This window comes from Callospermophilus lateralis, chromosome 6 (assembly GCF_048772815.1).
Source record: "Callospermophilus lateralis isolate mCalLat2 chromosome 6, mCalLat2.hap1, whole genome shotgun sequence".
Classification (NCBI taxonomy): Eukaryota; Metazoa; Chordata; class Mammalia; order Rodentia; family Sciuridae; genus Callospermophilus; species Callospermophilus lateralis.
In genome coordinates this window covers 18,229,686-18,247,325 of record NC_135310.1, presented here as the reverse complement: position 1 = coordinate 18,247,325, position 17,640 = coordinate 18,229,686, and the positions used below count along the sequence as shown (strand labels likewise).

At 38.2% G+C, this 17,640-nt stretch overlaps 1 long non-coding RNA gene across 10 annotated transcripts in view; it reads left to right on the top strand.

Moving 5' to 3' along the window:
• Positions 1-11,639: 11,639 nt before the first annotated feature.
• The window catches only part of LOC143401108 (uncharacterized), a 187,347-nt gene continuing 181,346 nt past the window's right edge, over positions 11,640-17,640 (top strand). For 9 of the 10 annotated variants that reach the window (XR_013155510.1, XR_013155515.1, XR_013155512.1 and 6 more), the window contains exons 1-2: positions 11,640-11,762; positions 12,620-12,695. This is a non-coding gene — a long non-coding RNA (uncharacterized LOC143401108). Of the gene's footprint in view, positions 11,763-11,958; positions 12,024-12,619; positions 12,696-17,640 lie in introns of those variants that run through there. The other variant, XR_013155514.1, reaches the window with a different exon arrangement.

The following is a 17,640-nucleotide window of genomic DNA, read 5'->3' as shown; positions in this document are numbered from 1 at the left end:
GTCCACACTCTCTCCACACTGTCCTTCTTGGTCCCAGTGGTCCTGTGTCCTTTCACCTTTGCCCAGGCCCCGCCCCCTGCCCCCTTGAATTTGTGCCCGGGCTTCAGGTGCCCTCTGTGCAGACGGCTCACCACGCCATGATACACGGTTGGCAGGAGCGTCTCCAGTGGAACTCGGCGTCCCAGCGTGTAGTGTGCCCTCCAGCAGCTGCCACGCCATGGCAAGTGGAGAGAAGGCCATCCCAAGAGCCCTGATGCGTTCCAGCCACGGGCTCCCTGCATCCATGGTCCCCTCCCCAGTGCTCCCTGAGCCCCGTGACAGACGGTGGCCTCTGTCTGCAGATGAAACAAGGGCAGATGCTGGGGTGGACCTTCCTTCTCCAGCCAGCACTGGCCAAGAGGGCACAGGCAAATAAATACATCCTGCACTGCCACACGGGACGTTCATGGCCCCTGGAGTGTCACTTTGCCCCAAGCTGAGCTTGGCACCCCCCCCTGCAGAATTCCCCGTGTCCCTCGTGTCCGGGAGGCAGAGCTCTCCCTGCTGTCTCCAGGCTCAGCCTGGCTGTGCCACCTGCCATGAGCTGTGGTTCCCTATCCTCCGGCCCGTGGGGTGGCCTCGGGCTCCCTGCTCCCTGCAGGGCCCCTCTGCTCACTTCCTGCCCGCCTGCCCTCTCACTGGTCTTACACCTACCATTTTCCCTGCAACCTGGGCTACTAAACAAGAGGATCGTGCTACAGCCCAAGCCCACGGAGGGCTCTCCTGTCCACCGCTCACCGTCTGGACTCCTGCCCAGGAAGCACCAGGTCTGAGTGATCAGATGCCCCCTTAGGCCAAACCCGGCCAAACCTCATCCTCAGAATTTCTCTTAGACGTTTCTTCCTTCCCTCCCAGCACCTCTGCTCTCCCCTTTCAGCCATCCCTTGCAGGCCCCCCCACGCACCCTCATTTGTAAGGTCCCTGACTGACCGTGGCTCCTACACGTGGAGCTTGGTCGGGAGGAGCCGAATCTGGCAGCCTGACTTGTCAATCCTCGCCTAAGGGACGCTCGGGGAGCCCACAGACACGTCTGATGCTCTGGGCGGCCTGTTGTGAGCTGAGTGAGCCTCATGGGTGGACGGACATGGCCTGGAGGATGAAGCCGAGAGGGGTCAGTCCTGCTGCTGGAGGCCACCCCCTACTCTCCCTGAGCCTAGGATGGTGCTGGACAGTGCTCCCTCCCACACACTTCACTCAATGACCCAGAGTGGATATTGGAAAATCAGGAGGAGATATGCAGAGGAGCCCAGTCTCCAACAGCAACTTAAAATTATAAATAACATAGCTAACATATATAAAATTAACATCATAGCTCCTCTTGCCTTAGCCTCCCACATTGCTGGGATTACAGGCAAGCACCACCATGCCCAGAGAGGTAAGCAGCTTTTCTTTGCCATGTGTACCCCACCATGAAGTGCAGCCTCACCACAGGTACAAAAGCAATTGAGCCAATCTTTACTCTGTATAAAGTTATTACCTCAGGTATTTAAATAACGACTGAGAACTAACATTACTGGCAATCAAAGTATGCACTAACAGGATGAATGGCAGGAATAAAACAAAAATAAACAGACTTAGAGGTCATTTCTAGGTTTCTTTCCTGGAAAGTCCAAAGGTATAGAAACAAACTATGAAGGGAGAGAAGAAGAAAAACCAAAAAGTGAAAAATGATAATACTGTCATTTTGAACTATTTGAATGCTTCAATTTTGCATATATTGTAATCTACGGTAAGAGCATTTGTATCTTCTTTTTTAAAAATATTCTTTATATGCTTCAATAGTTTTCTTAGTGATAGGTAACTATGAGGCACACAATAAATATTTGGTGAATAAATGAGCAATGTCAATTTTTCACTGACTTATCATTTTATTAATATCTCTTTTATTTAAAAATGTCTATAAATCTTGACACTTATAATATAACCTAACTCAATTAGCAAAAGTTGAGAAGACTAACAATATCAAATATTGGAGAGGAGAAGGATCAACTGCAATGCATACATGACAGAAAGAGTAAATCAAAATGACCACTTTGGAAAAGAGTATGGTCAACTGCAATGATAAGTTTTTGATGTGCATTATGTGGTATATGTTTTATATCTTAAATATATGTTACACCTAGTCTTATGTAGCAATTATTATTTTTAGTGATTATAAAGCAAAAATGTTCAAAAAAATTTATAGGCTGATTCTTAAGTGTGTTACAGCATGGGATTCAGATTTTTGCTTTTTATCCTATTATACAGCCTACAAATAACTTTTTAAGGGGAAAAAACACTGAGTTATACATAGACAAAATTTGTAGGTCCTACCCTAGAGAAATGGCAATGTTAATAACAACTAATAGCATCATATGACAGTGGGACATTCAAGATTATAACGACTTTGCTGGATTCATTTCTTGTTTTTACTTCATTAACTTTTTTTCCTCATCAAAGTACTCTGAACAATGAACTTAGTTTGTCCAGCATATGGGAAGAATTAGACAAAAAATCTTTTATTTCACATTGTCATGCCCCAGACAATCTTTTTGTTTAGCCAGAATACTGGCTTTGTCCTCAAATTTACCAGGGACAAGCAGAGGGGGTGGTTTGTGACAAATATCAATTCAAGTGTTTTTGTTTAGTTTTTCTATGTAATTTTGCAGCATTTTTCTTTCTCTTTTTTTAGCAATTTCATTACAAAGAACTTTTCTAGAACTTTATGTGGTCTGCTTGTGACACAAAACATTTGCTCTTTGACTCAGTGTGATCAGCTGAAACTATTGACCTAGATATTGAGCCAATTATTTCTCATCTCCTTTTAAGAGGTTTTGTCACTAAGCTATAAGGTCCATCTAATTCACCTTCCTGGAGTGTCCTAGCCCATGAGCCATTATACCTGCCAAGCTTTCTTTGTATATCCATCTGTCTCCCTTAGGAAATCACTCAATGATAACATTTCACTATCATATCACATGAAAAGCAAAGCTGTTTTTAACAATGTAACACTTTTAGTGGCAATGATCGTCACATCCATGAACTTTAAATATCCATTTTTCTCTTATAAATGTAAGTTTTGTGTCCTCACATTCTTTGGGTGATATCTGAAGATTTTTATGTTCCTAAAATCAGTGAATAGCTGAGAAAAACATTTTCCAACAATACAAATCTGCCATAGTTACTTAGGAATTAAAAGAAATTCAGAGAAATTTCTACTTTATTAACATATCAAAAAAATTTTTATTCACTGTAGGAAAGAAATCAATACAAGAATTGCAAAGAAATCTAGCAAGTAGAAGTTTACCTAGAAATGTAAATATTCTAAATGTCTTAGAGAGTCCTGTTTCTTATAATTTCTATGCCCTGCTCCCACCATCATCTCTCGCTTTGTCTCATTCAAATGACAGAAGTAAAGTGAAGATATTAATTCTACAAGTTAACAAATGAAAAGTCAATAAATGTTTCCTGAATAATATAGTAGAATAAAAAAAAAAACAAAAATCTGAATCCCATGAAGGAACATGCTTAAGAATCATAATTTTCTTTAAGAAATCCTGCCATGAAGATTCCTATCTCTAGCATCTCTGTAACCAATGATCATTTAGCCTCCAAAAATAGAAAATGCATCACCACCAAGGGAGGCCTATTCCATCATTAGCCAGCTCTACTGGTTAGAAAATTATGTTAGAATTCAATTTACTACTTTGTAGCTTTCCTACATTTGCTCTGTGTCTATTAGAACAACAAGCCCATCCTTAGATTTACTTAAGGATTTTTAATGCCTGTTTAAAATATCCCCTTAGGGGATGGGGATACAGTTCAGTGGTAAAGCATTTGCTTAACATGTGCTAGGCCCTGAATACCATCTCCAGCACTGCAAAAAATTAAAATATCCCCTTTTACTTTTTTACTTCACTAAAACATTTCCCAGAAGATAATTTTCAGGTTTTTTTCTCCAAAGAGGTTTCCAAGTTTTCCTACAGCATAGCATTTTGTCAGTGTAACACTAAAAATATGATACTCAGAAGCAGATGTAATATTTTGGATGTTAGCCATTTTATATACCATAGACTTTAAATTTCTATTACTGCAACCAAACACAATTCTAACGCTTGTATAATTCAAGGATTGTTCATTTAGCAAATATTTATCACTGGGCATGGTGGTGCATGCCGGTAATCTCAGAAACTCAGGAGGCTGAGGTAGGAGGATCACAAGTTTGAGGGCAACCTCATCAACTTAGTGAAGCCCAAAGCAACTTAACAAGACTCCATCTCAAAATTAAAAGGGCTGTGGTATAGCTCCATAGTTATAAAACCCCTGGGTTCAATGCACAGTATAAAAAAATGATTCACCAAGTACCTACTAAATGCTAAGTTTTAGCTAGGCCTTGGGAATTTAAAATCAAAGAAGGCTTCCTTCCTTCCCTCCTACAGCTGCATTGCCCTATTAACTCATGAGGGTTTATGATTAGTACTTCTGCATATGTATTTCTGCAAGCTGATCACTACCTCTATCCATTGCTATGCAGAGAAATTTACTCCCAAACTGTGAAGTTGACTGACTTTAATCACAATGTTCCTTTTTTAATGGGAAATTTTTATTCTCCTTTTCCAAACTATATAGTCTGCTTGTTATCCCTTTCAACTTGTATGAGGATGAGAAAAAAAGTTCTATTTTTTTTTTCTTGAATGGCCTTTGCAAATAGGACATTTGGGACAGACACCTCTCTGCTCTCCTTAAGTCATGGTGGGCACAATGGTTATTACCAGATCAGAACACATCACTGCTGTCACTCACCCAACATAGTATCAGTTGCTTCACAAATCATATCAAGGGCTTCACCAAGCATACCAAGAGCTTTACTCAGGATACACTGTGAGCATATTTTTCTGATTTACCACGTTAAAGATTCCATTATGAATGAATATAAGGTTTCTTATGTCTTGTTCTCAGTAAACTCATATTGTGATGTCAAGTTCTCCAAAGTTCTTCTAAATACTCACAAATGTTTTATTACTTCACTCTATAATTTTTCTAGGTATTGAGATTATGTTTTCAGGTCTATTGTTTCCAAGATCCCTCTTTTTATCTTCTGGAAATTAAGCCATTGATTCACAGATTTCTGTCACTTTTCATCCCCCATCCCCTTTCTCCCAATTAGCAAGAAAATAATGATTCTTCCTATGGAACTAGGCACTTACTAATGCTAAAAATGAAGACAGGCTCACAGTGGGAACAGAAATGACTGAAAGGAGATGCTTCTGCATGGTCACACCTGAGGTTTTCAGATTCCTTTCAGTTCCCTTATGATTCTTCAAATGAAAGACTACTTACTAGTACTTAATGGTAGTTCAATGACTGAAGAAGACAAGATTGAAGTACCTCTGGTTGCATAAAAGAAATACATCACAGCATGGTGGTGAATGTCTGTAATCCCATACGTTTGGGAATCTGAGGCAGGGAGATCACAAGTTCAAAGTCAGCCTCTGCAACTTAATGAAGCCCTAAGCAACCTATCAAGACTTTGTCTCAAAATAAAAATAAAAAGGGCTGGGAATGTGACTCAGTGGGTAAATACACCTGGATTGAAAGAAAGAAAGAAAGAAGGAAGGAAGGAAGGAAAGAAGGAAGGAAGGAAGAGATTGATTTTCTACATGCTTTTAATATGTGCATGAATCTCACCTGAGGATCCTGTTTAAACTGCAGATCCTAGATCAGTGGGTATGTGATAAGCCCAAGAATCTGCCTTTCTGATGATCTTGTAAGTTGATGCCCAGATTTTTACCCACAGACTACACAATGGAGTAGTTATGGGATATGGACAGCCTCTCAAAGCTGGAAAACATGAGGACCGAGTATTTATTTATTTATTTATTTTGATACTGGGGATTAAACCCAAAGGTGCTTAACCACTGAACCACATCCACAGCCCTTATTTATATTTTATTTAGAGACAGGGTCTAGCTAAATTGCTTAGCTGGCTTGGAACCTGCAATCTTCCTTCTTCATCCTCCTGAGCTGCTGGGACTACAAGCAGAACCCAGTTTTCTTCCACAGCCTACACAATGAGACTCATTTCATACTTCTACTGAATTGTAAAATAACATATTTGAGTTGTTTTAATCCAATATATGTGGTAATTTGTTATAGAAGCAATAGAAAACTAATAGATTCTCCATACCACATGTTTTTACTGAATAAAGAGCTAACTCAAATTGTCTACATAATATCATGAGTTTCTCTTTTTAAAAATTAGATAAGATTTGAGTGAAACTTTTGTCCTCTGAATTGCTACTTTATTTTCAAGCTTCAAAACTATAAGGAAACTCATTTTATGTAAGAGTCAGTGGTGCATGTGTATGACAATATAATATACTTTATTGCACTAACTGAGCATCTGGAATTTGTTTAAAAAGTACTCAAAATTAGTGGTTTTCATTTTTATTTTAGAGTAAGATTTACTACTTAAACTAATTAAGTAGAGTCGATTTTTAAGTGTGAAATTTTGTTGGTTTTTTATGTGTTCAGAATGTGTCACCATTAGTGCTTTTAAAAAAAACTAATTGAAAACCTATAAAATGATTTTTTTTGTTAAAATTTTTCTCCTTGTGGTATTTAAAGAAAGTTCTGCCACATTTACCACCAAAATAAGTTTAAATGTCAGCCTAATAACTTTTTAATAAACTCTAAATTAGTTATAATCTTGGTTGGAAGGAATCAGTACAAATATTGCAATGAAAAACATCAGGAATTGGGCCCCATACATGCACAATCTTTAAACTCTCAGAGAAGGGGGAAGGGATGTCAATAAAAGTATTCTGAAATTTTATGTTTCTAAATAATGGAAGTTTCATTATGCAACAAAGTGAAAATTACCTAAAAATAAGTGCACATAATTTAATGACAAAATCTCTGCATCTCAAGTATGAAGTTGCTAAAGAATATAAAAATATGTTGATATAAAGATAAAGACTTATAAATGAGCTTAATCTATTCAGATATAGTGGCCTCTTCTTTCTACAACATTCAACAACCTCTGTTCTAGAAAGTTGACTCCAGGAAGCAACAGGACTAATTTCCAATGTAAAATGTTCAACAATAAAGAATATCACACTGTTTTCATCTTCCAGTGGGAGAGGAGATCAGAAAAAAAATGTGAGATCAGAATGAGAAGAGCCTCTGTAGATACCTAAATGGAAAGAAAATCAGGGAAGGGTTCCAGTATCACAATAAAACAATAGTTAAAGCAGCATGGAACTTTCATCATCAGAAGGTTTGAAGTTGCAAACAACAGAAACCAACACCGACTTTGCGAAAATGGGTATTATTTGAGAACTTACAATGTTGTTCACAATTCTTTGCATTGGAGAGCAGGAGGAAATGAGGGCAACAAAGCAAGGCCAACTTCCAGAACCAGTCCATAAAAGTCACCACTGCTTCTGTCACTAAAGGTTGGAGACAGGTCTGCCATAGCTTTTGGCACTGAACATCGAAAGCCATAGTAATACTGCTATAGTAATATTGTAGTAAAACCATAGTAACACTGCTAGAAACAGTATTACTGCCACTTCTGCTGACACTATTCATCTCCAAAATGGATTTTCTCCAAATCTTACTCCTTTGAATCAGTAACTTCTTATTCAAAGTCAAAAGAGGTTATCATTCCAACCAGACTGGCAGTCATCAAAAACACAAATAATAATTAATGTTGACAAGGATAAGGGAGGAAATGAACTCTTAAACATAGTTGGTAGGAATACAAATTAGAACAAGTATGGAGGTTCCTCAAAAAACTAAAAATAAAATTACCATGTGATCCAGTTATACCAATCCAGACATTTACACAAAAGAATCAAAGTTAGCATACTTTACAGATACATGCATACCTATGTTTATAGTGGTACAATTCAGAATAACCATGATATGAAATTAGTCTAGATATCTGTGAAGAAATGAATATATAAAGAAAATATGATGTATATATACATAATGGTGTTTAATTCAACTGTAAAGAAGAATTAAATCCTGTCATTTACAAGAAAATGGATGGATATGAAGACCATCGTGCTAAGCAAAATGTCAGATTCAAAAGTATTATATATTTTCTCCCATATGAGAAATTTAAAGGAAGAGGTGAAGGGGGACATCATGAATGTAAAAGGGAAACTAACTGTAGAGAAAGGGGAGGTATAAGAGAGAGTAAAAGGTGGTAGTAGGAAATTAATCTGAGCAAACTATGTTATAAGCATTATGAATATGCCACAATGAAATACAATATTCTGAATAATTAATATGAAACATGAAAAAAAGTTAGAAGAGGTTCTGTATTTGTCTAGGTTGTAGAATAAAGGTTATGTGCTCACATCATATATCTCTGGGGATACAAATATCAAGTATGAGAATATCTATTATACAAGACAGGTTCTATCTGTCACCAACACTATAGTTATCCCCTTGTTATCCACAGGGTTGGCTTCCAGGACACCTCTATACACACAATCCCACCTTCATGCCCCCTGTGGAGCCCAAAATTTGTAGATGCTCAAGGCCCTTATATAACATGGCATAATATTTGCATATAACCTATGCACATCCTCCTGGACATTTAAATCATCTTTAGATTATTCATAGTACTTAATGCAATGAAAATGCTATCAAAGTAGCTGTTATCCTGTGTTGTATGGGAAATAATAACAAGGAAAAATGTCATTATATATTTGGTATAGATACAATTTTCCTTTTTCCGAATATTTTCTATGTGTAGTTGATTGAATCCACAGATGTGAAAGGCCTACTGTAAGATATGGAGGGCCTACTGCAATTATGTGTGGAATCCCAGAAATATAAAGGGACTTAAAGTGTTGGTCAACCCTAGCCTCTCAAAAAAGGTATTATCCATTACAAGCAATCTGAATTAAATGAAAAGAAGCATGGGATTCAGTTAGTGTTGCTTTCCTTCAAATTAGCTACAAGTTTTTGGAGTAAGAGATGGTGAAAAGACTCCTTCTACTTTTCCACTGACTCATTCTTACACTCACTACCTGAAGTACAAGAACATCAGATTGTACCTATGTGTCAACCCCCGTGATGATTCTGAATACAAGATTAAGTATAATAACAATTACGGATTTACTGAATATTAGTAGATTTTTTTTTATTTTTAAGAGCACAACTAAAAATTTTACTATCTATCTTTATGGTAAAAAATAACAAAAAAAGGGCTGGGGTTGTGGCTCAGTGGTAGAGCACTTGCCTAGCATGTGTGAGGCACTGGGTTCAATCCTCAGCACCACATAAAAATAAACAAATAAAATAAAGGCATTGTGTCCATCTACAACTCAAAAAAATTTTTTTCAAATAACAAAAAATTATAAATTAATTATGACAGTATCTTTAGCATACAATTTTGGTGCATTGTCTTCTCCATTTAATGGTTTATGAAAATATTGAAAAACACTGTTAGTTGCTTATAAAATTCTTTTATTCCATCTTCATAAACAACTTTATGAGGAAAATGGAACAGACTTGTTGCAGTTAGAGACTTGCTGAGGATTACACAAACATAGCAGAACTAAGGCCTCACCCAATTATATCTTAATTTCAAGTTCCAACTCCTAATTCCAAAGTTCAGCACTGATTAAAACATGCTATAGGGAAGCCCAGCAAAGTTTATCTTTCCCATTTTGTTTGATTCATTATTCTCTCCTAAGTATTAAAATTAATTATATCAAAACTTTAGGGGGAAAAAAGTCTGAAATTGCAACTGGAAGTACTTACATAATTGTAAACCCCTGTGAGCTTTTTGAGACCTTGGAAAATATTTTTGTAGAATTCCTATCTAAATAATTTGACTTCAAATAAATTATAGAGGGCTGGGGATGTGGTTTAGTTGTCAAGCACTCCTGGGCTCAGTCTTCAGCATCAAATTAATTAATTAATTAATTGCAGATCTAATAGGTCACTGTAAAATTAGCAAGGTATTGATGAAGATTATAATAATGGGTAGAAAAGAAGTATTTGTGTGTTTATTATCTAGTCATGTGAAGTCTCACATTGTCCAGATGTCACCTCTTACTGTTCAGAGCTATGAACCATCCTCTTATGTTCTTTGTTCTCAACTGTGCTAATTTCACTATCTCCTACTGTGAGACTGTTATTATCCAATGTCATGGCTCATCAGAACCTGTTTCTGTTGAAACAATGCACATCTTACCTATGCAGCTCCCTAATACCATTTGCTGAATGCTGGTTACATCATTACTGATGATTCCGAAATATCCCTCATACTGCCCATGGATATTTTCATCCAGCTGCTGATTTTTCTTCTCAAAGAATAATGATGATTAACAAATATTGTCTTATACAGAGGAGGAAGGAAATCTGGACAATACTTCATTTATGGGCCACATTAAACTTATCTTTCAGAATCTTACAAAATATATGCAGAACAGCACATCGTCTAGTAACGTTGACTGCATGGTGCCCTCCTCATACCACCTCACCAAGAAAGACAAGGAAGGGACCCATGGGTGAAATGAGAAGAATGTTCATATTTAAACAGGAATATGAATCTATATCCCTCATGGCTTAAGACCAACCCAAGAGAGCATATTCTGGCAGCACTAACATTGCATAAAGATCTCAGAATCCCTGAAGATTGCACAATGCATAGTTATAAGCCTGAAAAGGAGTGGGGTTGGCCACCCTGGGTGCCATTGATGGGGATGGGGAAGTACGGGGAAGGAAGCCTGCAAACCCACCCTACTACTAGTTGTTTACTTTTGTACTTTTTTTGCCTTGTTGCTGCCTCATCTATGTCATTATACCTGACTTAAACTCTAAAGAGAATTTATATGTGTGAGGAGTCCTGAAAGTCACGAATTCTCTGTAAATCCATCTACTCTGGTCTTGGTAAATTTGAGGATATTATGTGACAATTTTTCCTAGTTCTTTTGACCCTCAGTTTAAATATCTGTTCCTCTGGTTGAATTACATCTAAAATTTAGCAACTGGTTAATATCTTGCAATGGTCAGTGTTTTGACAAATGCCTGTATGATGCTGCCTCAAAAGCAAATTACTAGTTAAACAAAGTATTGGATAAAATACAAAAATAAAGAAACACAATCTCCTAAGTATTTGCTGAGTAATCTTGCGGTCGCCGCGTCTGCAGCCTAGCTGAGAGCCCCGCGGGGCTGGCTGGGGGGCGGGCCGAGAGCTACTGCGCCTGCGTGGTGGGCGGTCTCGGGGAGCAACCGCCGCCGGCACCGCCTGCGCCGGCACCGCCTCCTGCCCGCACCGCCTCCGACCCGCACTGCCTGCGCCGGCACCGCCTCCCACCGGCACCGCCTGGGCCGGGCACCACCTGCGCCCGGCACCGCCTGCGCCCGGCACCGCCTGCGCCCGGCACCGCCTGCGCCCGGCACCGCCTCCGACCGGCACCGCCTCAGCCCGGCACCGCCTCCGACCCGCACCGCCTGCGCCTGGCACCGCCTGCGCCAGCACCGCCTCTGACCCGCACCGCCTGCGCCCGGCACCGCCTGCCCCGGCACCGCCTCCGACCGGCACCGCCTGCTCCCGGCACCGCCTCCGACCAGCACCGCCTCCGACCGGCACCGCCTGCCCCAGCACCGCGCTGCGTTCCGCCTCCGGTTAACATGGAGGCAGAGCTGGAACGTGCGGCTTTCCTCAGCCAGCTGTGGAGGAAGCCCACAGCCAGGACTTCATCACCTGGAGCCAGGTATGGTCGGGGCACCGCGGCCTCCGAACCACCTCCCCCGCTCCCTCCCCCGGGGTTGTCTCTCCTGGCCCGCGGCGCTCGGCGGCTGTGAGGCACCGCGCGGCCTTGGCGCCGCCTCTGGAGGAGCCTGGTGTCGCTCACGAGGGGCCTGGGCCCGGCCGCACCGTGCGCTTGCCGCGGGCCGCGGTGGGGGAGGGGCGGCCCGTAACGGTCCCGCCGGGTCGCGTTCCGAACCGGCCCCGCGCAGCCTAGGCCGAGGAGGTACCTAGGGCGCGGGGGCCACGTTATTGCCCACTCTTCCTCCATCGGCTCGGGGAGGGATGGGAACCGGAGATCCCGGCGGGCTCCTGGGCGCGGGGTTGGCTGGAGCAATCTGAACCCTAGGACCTGACCGCCCGCACACACCCCGCTTTGCATCTGGGGTCTTTTTGAGGAGAGCTGTCGGGGGAGTAGGTAGATGTTCAAACGCAGGCTGTGGCTCATCAGTGGCTTTTTCAAACATTAAATAGAAAATGGCAACCTGTTCTTTGGAATCGGGCCATTTGTGTAATGTATATGGGTATAGAAGGGTGTTTAAGGTTTTTTATTTATTTATTTATTTATTTATTTATTTGCCATGAATAGCAGATAATACATTTAAGAAGGAATGATTCTGGAGTTGTGTTGATAGTTGTCATTCCTGTATTATTGAACCAGCTTTCTGGTCTCATAAAAATACTTATCATACTGAAAACAAACACAGTTAAGTTCTCTAGGTTTGTGTTTTTTAATTCTCTAGTATTCTTAATTAAAGATACTGGGGTTTGGTTTTCTGACTAAATCTTTTTATTTATTTTATTTTTTTTTAATTATAATAGTGAGAATGAGTCCCTTTGGAAGGAGGTGTCTGAATTAAGAGCAAAGCATGCAAAGCAGCAACAAGTTATTTGAAAGGTAAGAAGCTCTTTTCCTTGTGACTATCATTTGCATTTGTTTAATGAGTAATGTGTGTAACACAAAAAACCTCTGTTGAGTAGTTAGTAATTGATCTTAGTTTTTTATGTATTAAGTACACAAAAGTAAAATTTTGAAGACTACCAAATTAAGCCAAGTGTTATATATCCTTTTTAACAACAGCAGAAACATTTCTCATAGATAATGATGGTTGTTCTATACTCTCATATAATATCTCATTAGCTTTTACCTGGCATAACAATTTTGAGATACTTTATTCTGGGGAGCTTAATTAATACACTAGCCAATTTCTTACCTCTTTTTATTATTATTATTATTATTATTATTATTATTATTATAAAACAGTCTGTGTTTTGTGGGAGATTTCCTCTTACTTTTTACTATAATATTCATAGTTAATTTTTAAATAATTTGACCCAATTAAGAATTCAAAAAGATTTTTCAGTGGATGCCATTATTAGTTTCTGCATAAAATCGTAATATAATGATTACCATAATAAAATAAAATCATTAACATAATGCTGTAAAATGACTCTTAGATTTTATATTGAACCTAAAATGTGTTCTTCTGATTTAATGTTTGCATATCAACTTTCATTTGTTAATAAGAGATGAAATATAAAAATAATTAAGGCAGCTATTTTTTACTTATGAGTAAATGGACTCTAAGCTGCAGGTTTTTTAATGGGAAGATGGGGGAGAGCTTCAGCTTGTTCCTATTTGGAAGGCCCTTGAACTAAAAATAGGTCTGTGACTGACAGGATCTGGGTCTAGTGGAGCAAACTTAGAGCAGAAATAAATAGTAATTGCAGCCTTTGGTCTGTAGTCAAAATAGATTCTTCTTCTTTTTTTTTTTTAATCAGTGTGCAAATGAAGGTTGAATATAGGAGAATTCAAATCTAAGTGTTTAGTTTAAATATGTGTTTTAAACATTTTTATTGGGGTCTCTAATGCATACCCCTTTTAAGAATATCTGATATAAAAGAAGACATGTATTTTAATATGTACTTTAATATTTTTCAGAAAACACAATTTTGATTAAATGTTAACTTAAAATACACCTTCATCTGTAGGGTTTTTTTTTTAAACAAGAATTATTAGTATAATAGTTACATTGAATTTCAGTTTTTCATGAACACTAATATTTTTTCATCAAATTTATATTTAAATATATGTGTATTGGTGAGTGGATTTGCCTAATGACCTCCAGGCGATGAATTTCCCTCTTAAAACTGCTTTCATTGTGTCCCATAGATTCCGATAAGTTGTGTCTGTATTTTCATTTATCTCTAAGATTTTTTTGATTTCCTCCTTTATGTCTTCTGTAACCCCTTGATCATTCAGTAACATATTGTTCATTTTCCATGTGATATAGGATTTTCCCTTCCTTCTTTTATCATTGATTTCCAGTTTCATTCCATTATGATCAGATAAAATGCATGGTATTATCTCCACCCCTTTATATTTACTGAGGGTTGCCCTATGGCATAATATATGGTCTCTTTTTGAGAAGGATCCATGTGCTGCTGAGAAAAAAGTATATCCACTTGATGATGGTTGATATATTCTATATATGTCAGTTAAGTTTAGGTTATTGATTGTGATATTGAGTTCTATAGTTTCTTTATTCAACTTTTGTTTGGAGGATCTGTCCAATGGTGAGAGAGGTGTGTTGAAGTCACCCATAATTATTGTGTTGTGGTCTATTTGATTCTTGAACTTGAGGAGAATTTGTTTTATGAACGTCGCAGCACCATTATTTGGTGCATAAATATTGATAATTGTTATATCTTGTTGGTGAATGGTTCCTTTTAACAGTATATAATGTCCTTCCTTATCCCTTTGGGTTAACTTAGTCTTGAAGTCGATTTTATTCTATATGAGGATGGCCACCCCTGCTTGCTTGCTAGGACCGTGTGCGTGGTATATTTTTTCCCAGCCTTTCACCTTCAGCCTGTGTATGTCTTTTCCAGTCAGATGTGTTTCCTGGAGGCAGCATATTGTTGGATTTGTTTTTTTAATCCATGTTACCAGCCTACGTCGCTTTATTGGAGAGTTTAAACCATTAATGTTTAGAGTTTCTTCTATTGATATATGGTTTGTACTTCCAGCCATGTTTGATTATTTATCTCTCTCTCTCTTTTTTTTTTAATTTAGTTTGTTTCTCCATGATTAGCTTTCCCCTCTCCGTCTGTCTTTACTGAGGTACTTCCCACTGTTGGCTTTGGTTATTGTTTTTCATTTCTTTCTCGTGTAGTGTTTTGCTCAAGATGCTTTGCAATGCTGGTTTTCTGGCTGCAAAGTCTTTTAGCTTTTGTTTATCATGAAAGATTTTTCTTTCGTTGTCATACCTGAAGCTTAATTTTGCTGGATACAGAATTCTTGGTTGGCAACCATTGTCTTTCAGTGTTTGAAATACGTTGTTCCCGGATCTTCTTGCTTTCAGCGTCTGTGATGAAAAATCCGTTCTTAACCTTATTGGTTTACCCCTGAATGTAATCTGCCTCCTTTCTCTTGTAGCTTTTAATATTTTCTCTTTGTTCTGTATATTGGATATCTTCATAACAATGTGTCTTGGCGTTGGTCTACTGTGATTTTGTATGGTCGGTGTCCTGTATGCATCTACAATTTGTATATCTGTTTCCTTTTTTATTTCTGGAAAGTTTTCTGTAATTATTTCATGTAGCAGGTTACTCATTCCCTTGGTTTGAATTTCTATTCCTTCCTCTATCCCAATGACTCTTAAATTTGGTTTTTTTATGTTATCCCATATCTCTTGGATGTTTCTCTCGTGATTTTTAACCAGCCTATCTGAGTTGGCTAGACTCTTTTCAAGATGATATATTTTGTCTTCATTATCTGATGTTCTGGCTTCTACTTGCTTCACTCTATTAGTGATACTCTCATTTGAGTTTTTAATTTGGTTTATAATTTCCTTCATTTCTAAGATTATTGTTTGATTCTTTTTTATAATCTCTGTCTTCTGATAAAGATGCTTAACTTCTTCTTTTATCTGTTTATGTAATTCATTCTCAATGTGTTCTTTCGCTGCTTGAATTTGCTGTCTCGTATCCTCGTTAAGGTTCCATTCCATCTGTCTAAGGTATTCCTTGAGTTCTTTATATGACCATTTTTTCTGATGACTCTATATCCTCCTGAATATTTAGGCTGTCCTGCATTGTTTGTACTCCTTTTCTTCCTTGCTTTTTCGTGCTGCTCATGTTGCTTCTTGTTCTGTTTGACTGCTGAGTTACTGTTTACTCCTAGTAATTTATTTGATCTAATTCCCGGCAGGTCTCCTTTCAGCGGAATGTTGCTAGAAGTTTCTCAGCAGGTCACACGTAGGTGTATGAATGGGTTTCTCTGATCCCGTTACTGCGGAGGCATTGAAAGTGCTGCCTCCTCGCCGGCCGCCATGTTGGGTCCTCACATACCAATACTTATTTGTTTCATGTGATATTATGGACATTTTTATATTACTTATTCAATTCTTCTATGTGGACCAATCTCATTTTAATTGTGGTATAGAATTTCAAAATACAGGCAAACACTAATCTATGCTCTTCCTATTAATAGCTTTAAGTTTTTTTGCTACTGAAAATAATGCTACAATGAATGTTTTTATAAACAGAACTTTCTGTATAAATAGTATGGCTTCCTAGAGATATTATTGTTAGATCAAAGAGTCTATGCTTTCATACTTTTTATTAATTATGTCAAATTTTCCTCCAAAGAACTTGTATCAGTTTGTCAACCCACCATCAATTAGTAAGTGCTACTTTCCACATTTGCACTTTCAGTGAATATTATTAGTTTTTTATAAAGTGATACATGAAAACATCACATTCTTTATATATTTTTATAAGTACATTATAGTTATACATACTATTGTGGTTCATTTTTATAATTATACATGCATGGAATACAATTTGCTTCATTTAAGTCCCCAGTGCTTACCCCTCTCTTTTCTTTGTCCCACTATCCCCTTCCTCTACTCCACTGATCTCCCTTCTATTTTTATTGTATTCTTCATATCCACTTTTTTCCCCTTATTTTAACTTCCCCATATGAGAGAAAACATTCAACCCTTGACTTTTTGAGTCTGGTTTATTTCACTTAGTGTGTTGTTCTCCAGTTTTATCTATTTACCAGAGAATGCTACAATTTCATTCTTTTTTATGGCTAAATAGGACTTCATTGTATATAGATGCCACATTTTCTTCATCCATTCATCTGTAGACAGGCACCTGGGCCGGTTTCATAACTTGACTAATGTGAACTGCACTGTTGCAAACATTGAAGTTTGGCTTGAAACACTAGAGTATACTGATTTCAGTTCTTTAGAAATATTAAGGAGTAAGATAGCTGGGTCTTGTGGTGGTTCCATTGCTAGTTCTTTGAAAATCTCCATACTTCTTTCCGGAGTAGTTGTAGTTATTTGAAGTCCCACCAACAGTGCATAAGTGTACCTTTTCCCCACATTTTCACCAGCATTTATTATTATTTGTATTTATGATGACATTCTGACTGGAGTGAGATGAAATCTCAATGAAGTTTTGATTTGTATTTTTCTGATTTCTAGAGATGTTGAACATCTTTTTCATATATTTGTTAGCCATTTGTATTTCTTATTTTGTAAAGTACCTGTTTAGTTCTTTTGCCCATTTGTTAATTGATTGTTTTTTGGTGGTTTTTTTTTTTTTTGAGTTCTTCATATATTCAGATTATTAATCCCCTATTAGAGGAGCAGCTGGCAGAGATTTCCCATTCAGCAGGCTCTCTCTTCATGCTCTTAATTGTTTCCTTTGATGTGCAGAAGCTTTAGTTTGTATCTATTTGATTAATAGTTAAGTTGAAGGAGCTATAAAGAATTAATTTAGGAACAGTAAGGGGAAGGGGGGATGGGGCAACAGCAACATTCAGT